The sequence below is a fragment of the Lactuca serriola genome, chromosome 5, assembly GCF_051521515.1.
Source record: "Lactuca serriola cultivar US96UC23 chromosome 5, Lser_US96UC23_V15, whole genome shotgun sequence".
Taxonomy (NCBI): domain Eukaryota; kingdom Viridiplantae; phylum Streptophyta; class Magnoliopsida; order Asterales; family Asteraceae; genus Lactuca; species Lactuca serriola.
Window position 1 is genome coordinate 118,126,203 of NC_136412.1, and position 6,107 is coordinate 118,132,309.

Sequence of the window (6,107 nt, forward strand, 5' to 3'; positions counted from 1 at the left end):
TTTTCCATATGACAACTCATTGTAAACAGAATCTTATCTATTCATAATAATGTCAATATGGTCCATCCATGACTATACTTTCAACTGTCCACAAGCGACCAATCCTTGGCGAACCTTAGATTGTCATTGGCAGTTGTTTAATTGTTTTAGTCAAAACCTGTTCTATTTCCTTTTTTCCTCTAAATTCCCTAGGCATTTGGAAAACTTTAGAACGGTCGAATATTACACCATATGCAATTAATCCTATAACCAAAGTGTATGGGATACAATTCATAATGGAAAACGTGATACTTTACCAGTTTCTTACTATAATATTGACATAATATTTCTATTTGTCGTGTTCTCAAAATTCGAACTATGAAGAGGGATGCTGTAATCATAATCATATTTTGAGAATGCAAATAATAAATATACCGTTGACTAAATACAATTAAAATTTCTCAATCTAAGCTTTTAGATTGAAAACGAAGTATAACATTCTCTCACTTAATTATAGCAAAAACAACTTTTCAATCTCTGCAACTTCGCAAAGTGATTTTTTTTCTATAATTAATATTGCCAACTAGCAATACTTAAATAATAATCATGCTCCCACTAACATGATGATTATATCCGTTCCAACATAACATTTATGCTCCCATTAGCTTTGACACGTATTTAGAAACCAGCTAAACTTCTAGAAAACAATACTTATTGACTTCCAAAGTTCATTGTTTCTAATACGATATGCTTCGATGAGCCTTTATCTAAACTTCTCAAAATCACACACCTTTCCTTAGACACACACTCATCAAATGTGAGACTGCAATTTACATAATCCCTATCTCCTTAAAATCTCACTTAGTGAAAGCGTTTCCTCACAATCATTTTCATGAAGGAGAGAAACCTTATGACACTTAGATTTTATGGCGTATGTGTTCCTATCCATGTGAATTTGCCATTACCATAATCGAAAGATAATGTTTGTGACAAATTCAAACTCTTATGGACAAAACTTGTTCATTCTTAATTTCTTGCCATCAAGGGTCCCACCATTGCTTCCAAGTTATCTAGCAACTCACCTATGCCAGTCAATGTACTTTCATCGAATTACACTTAAATTACACTTAATCTTGGATACGAAGTTGCCATTCATTGAAAGCTTTCAATGATTCAGAATTACACTTAATCTTGTAAGTATAACCACATTTACTAGACTTTCAGTAAATTATGGCGAATAGTCTTATTGTTATTTGTGGTGGACTTGACTAGTGACAACATTGTGTTCTAGTCCTTTAGTCCTTCACTTGACTCACATACTTGTGTGATCAAGGAATTAGTCTTAATTTCCTAAGTACCAAGATTTCCATACATTACACAATACAAGTTGTATGATTCCAAGTTTCTGTCCAATTGAAACTTGGGCGATGGGAATCTTTCATTACTTAGAAAATTTTGACACTACCAAAAATAACATAACTAAGAATCACATCCATTTATAGAAATACACAAACATCAATTTTTTCACAACGATTTCATTGCAAGGATATATAAGTAAGACAAATCAAAATTTATTTTATTTATAAAAGCAGCGAAAAACATGTCCTTGCAATGCAAAATCAACTGAAAAACTATGTAATCAAATATTCCTAACAACTCTATCATAACTTTCTAAGCTCAAAATCTGATCTTCGAATACATGCGATCGTGATCCATTTCTTCTTGATCAGACTCATCCTGCTCTTCCATCAAGCTTCCTCTCTTTTCTTTGATCTTGCAAAACATTCAAATGTAATCTTATCACATTATGTATTAAGAATCAATGAATAGGAACTTGATGGAGTTAGATAGTGGAATTTACCTGAAACAGAGCCATACTTCTTGACTCTCCCATCTCTTAGATTCTTCAGGTCCTCTTGGCAGCTTCGTATCCGACGCCCCTTCTCTTGGCAGCAGAAACATGTGGCTTCTCCTGGAGCGACCATTGAAGCATGGTTGGTTGAATTACCAGGCAATTATGCTCTATTACTTTGCCAAATCATTTTTGATTCAGCAGCAATAAGCATGTAGGTTAGGTCAATGAGGGTTGCATCAAGATCCATCATATAATACTCTCTTACGAACTTATCATATGATTTAGGGAGTGACTGAAGAACACAGTCTATAGCCAACTCCTTTGGAAAAAATGCACCCAACATTGTCAACCTATCGATGTGTGATTTCATCCTTAGGACGTGAGCACACACGGATTTTCCATCTTCATTTTTCATTGCCAACAGGGCTTGAGTGATATTGAACTTTTCAATTCTTCGATCTTGTGGGTTTGGGAGAATAACAGGAGGAGGTGGAAGAAGTGAAAACAAGCTAGTCCACAATGCAGGGATTGATCTTTCACCTTCATTGTGTAACAAACTTTCACTTTGAGTAGGAAAACCTTTTCCAAGGGATTCGGGAAGACCACGGTTAGATTCAGACATCTACAAAACGGGAGAAAAATCAAGTTAGTTGATTGATTGAGTCCTTAATAAATCACCCAAATGAGATATTAAGGCTAGGACCCAACACAATACTCCACAACTTGGGAGAGGGATGTCGTAACCCAAATTGCAGAACATTTGAAGGTAAGTGAATGACGATTCACTAATTTTCCACCATGAAAAACGAAAAAGAGATTAGGTTTTAAATGTATTGAAAAACTCCTATATCCTTTGAGATTCATTGAACTTTTCAATGGCATGTTTAAATCTCGATATTCCCCTCGATTTGTGACTGGGATGTCGAGGATCACAAAATAGGGTGTGAATAACCATGCAAACATACATGGTGCCCCCAATATTACACTCACCTATTCGATGTGGTTAACCACGCACGCTCCACCGAACTATGACAAACATCGATTCACCCTTTGCTACCTTTTCTTAGAACCCATTTAGTGTGTCGGTTAACCACACACGCTCCGCTAACGTCTTCGCAAGGGTACAAAGTGTAATTTCATGGAATTGCATCTAATTCACTTTTGCCTAAAGTAACTAAGATTGGGAATTTTGTAAAAACATTTAGTTACTTTATACTTCATTATACTTTTAATGGAATGGGTTTGCCCTATCTTACCCGTTCGGCTAACGACCCTCCACCAATCAAGGAAGCGGTGTGTGAGAGTGGACACCCATTAAATGACCATTTTATAGGCTGTAAACTTATACCCCCCCCCCCTTATAGATCGGCTTTGTGAATGAGGCCTACTAACGGTAAGACTAGCAGTTTAAGTTATACATATATAATATTAGACTTTTAATGTTATATATAGTATAAGGGTGTATTTTACACTTTTTAAATACTAGGTGATTTAATTTAATAAATTACACTTTTAATTAAATATAAACCATATGATTATGGATTTTTTTAATTCTCTTTTAATTATACTTTTAATTAACTTAATAAAACCATAATGGGTGTAATTTGAACTTTTGAAAAAACTAGGGTTTTAATCAAATTTAAATTTCTAAATTTTAAAACCTTTTTAATTTAAAATTTTAAATATTAAAACTTTGATTTAATAATTATCTCAAAATTAAACAATTAATTTGAATTATCAAATCTTGAAGGATTATATATTAAATTAAACAATTAATTTAACCTAACCCTTTAAATCCCCTAAACTTCGAAAATTGGGATGGGATAAATCAAAGGATCTTTAATTATCTATTTAACCAATTAAGGGATAATTACAAGATATGGCATTATCCAAATACCTAAAATTTGGGAATATTATCATGGGGACAAGGCAAATTTCAAAATCTAAGGGTTAGACAACCCTAATTTCGAAATGTTGGTGGCTAAGGAAAAGGGTTTGGGAAACCCTAATACAATTCGAAAACTAGGGTTTTGTAACCCTAATTTCGAAAATCCAAGCCCTTGGGTTTATTAGCCATAAACCCTAATTTGTCAAATTCATACATTTGTCTTAAATCTAATTGAAAACAAAAACCGATGGCTCTGATACCACTGATGGGTTTAATACCAACAATCCTATGTGTGCATGCAACCCTAGATACAGATCTATGTTTTCACTATTAGTCATACAACATTATGAACATTGTGTTAACCTAGCATGCATCTACTATTTTTCGAAATTGACATAGGAGAATATAATACGTAATTTTTGTTGTTATATAGTAATAGCAACTAATTCCTTGAGTTTCCTTAGCTCTTGAAAGCAAGTACCACAAGTGTATTACCTCTAATGGCTCACAAACACACTTTGAGTGAGAGGATGAATATGAGAGAGGGGGAAAGGTAATACGATCCAAAATTCGGCCCTAATAGGGTTTTCCCAAGGAGTAGTCGAATTCTAGTGCCTTAGGGTGCTATTTATACTTGAGGCTAGCCAGGGTTTCAAGGTGGAAACCCTAATCCCTTAGCTTAGGGCTTAAGCAAGTCCAAGGACTCCTTTCCTTAAGCCCTTGGACAAAAAATCCTAGATCCTTCTAGGATTTTATTTCAAGCCTTAATAAAGGTGATTCAATAGCCCAAAGTCTCAACTATTAAATAATTACAAAACAACCCCTGTACTTTTAATTAATTCCTTTAATCCCGAAATTAATTTATGATTAAATACTAATTAATAATATGATTCCAAATTAATATATTATTCATATAATATATTAAAAAAATCATATTTATACCCCCAATTTATTATTCATAACAATAAACCAGCCTCTCTCCTCAACAGTTATCCTGTTTAGTCACCAGTGTGAAGGCAACCCAAAATGACCATGCTCACAATCGGGTCAAGTACATACCAAAATAGTTATGGACTTAGACACTAATCCAATAGATGTTGTTCTTGTTTCTGAAAGTCCTAATAAGCCTAACATTCCAAAGAAAACTGATTCTGATATGGTAAAGGGTTCGAAGAAAGATTGAAGTGAAAAGGAGTTTATTATTGCTAATTCATCGAAGGAATTAGTACCTTCAAAATCTTGTATTTTGAAAAGATTGAGGAAGTCATCTGTTGATTCTTATTCACTCGTACGAAAGGCTCAGTTAAACCGTAAAGGGTTAAAGATTCGTGAAATACTAGCTTCTGTTTCTCCAGAGTCGAAAAAGAGAAGAGCTGAGGATGTTGTCAAACACATTTCCAAGAAAAGAAAGAAATGAAAATTGGTGGTTAGTGACGAGTCTTCAGACAGTGAAGTTGTACTCGATACTCCTTTGAGATCATCTTCTCCATAGGTATCTAAACCTATCATTTCTTCCTTATCTTCACTCACCACTACAATTTTTTCTACTGTTTCAACTCCACTCGAAATTGGTGTTACCCAGTCAGTTTCTAAGGAGGTACCCATTTCAGACATTCATGAAAATGTATTTGATATGGATGTCGAAGTCATTATGAGTGTCGACAATACGAATCTTGTTTCTCAAGCCCTTCCTCTTAACACTTCATCTATAGTTTCTTCGACTATAGATACTTCCTTACCTCCTTTCTTCACTCAAACTCAAACCATCACCACCTCACCCACATTTGATAACATCCTTAACCAACCTATCACAACCCTTTTCCAATCACAATCTACTGATCCACCAAAGCCAAATTCTAATGATGAAACAGGCGGAGGAGGATTCGGAGGAACATTTGATGATCTTCATTTTGATTCTGAAGAAGAGGATGTTCTTGATCACATGCTGATGTCAGGAAAAAAAAAATTCAAGATCTTAAATCGAAAGCTTAATTCAATTTTACAATCACAAGCTGATTCAGGAGCCAAGAATTCAGTTTCTGGGATTGTGGTTGATGTTATGATAAAAGCTGTTGAGCTTTGGTTGCATAGGAGGATAGATACAAATGATGACAACAATGCGAAACGGATGAAAGCTCAAGGAGATTTTATTGATTCTGAAATCAAAGAACTTCGCAAAATTGCAAAAGAACGTCATGTGATGTTCGTACAAGACGTTAAAAAGGTTCGTGAAGATGTCAATATCAAGTTGGAAGAACTGAAGAAGGAAGTTTCTTAGGAATTTGGTGCAGCTAGTGATCGATATAATTCCATTCAAGAGAAGGTGGATATTATTGCTGGGGAGGTGAAAAATTTCATTCAAACTTTTCAAGCTACAGTTCCAAC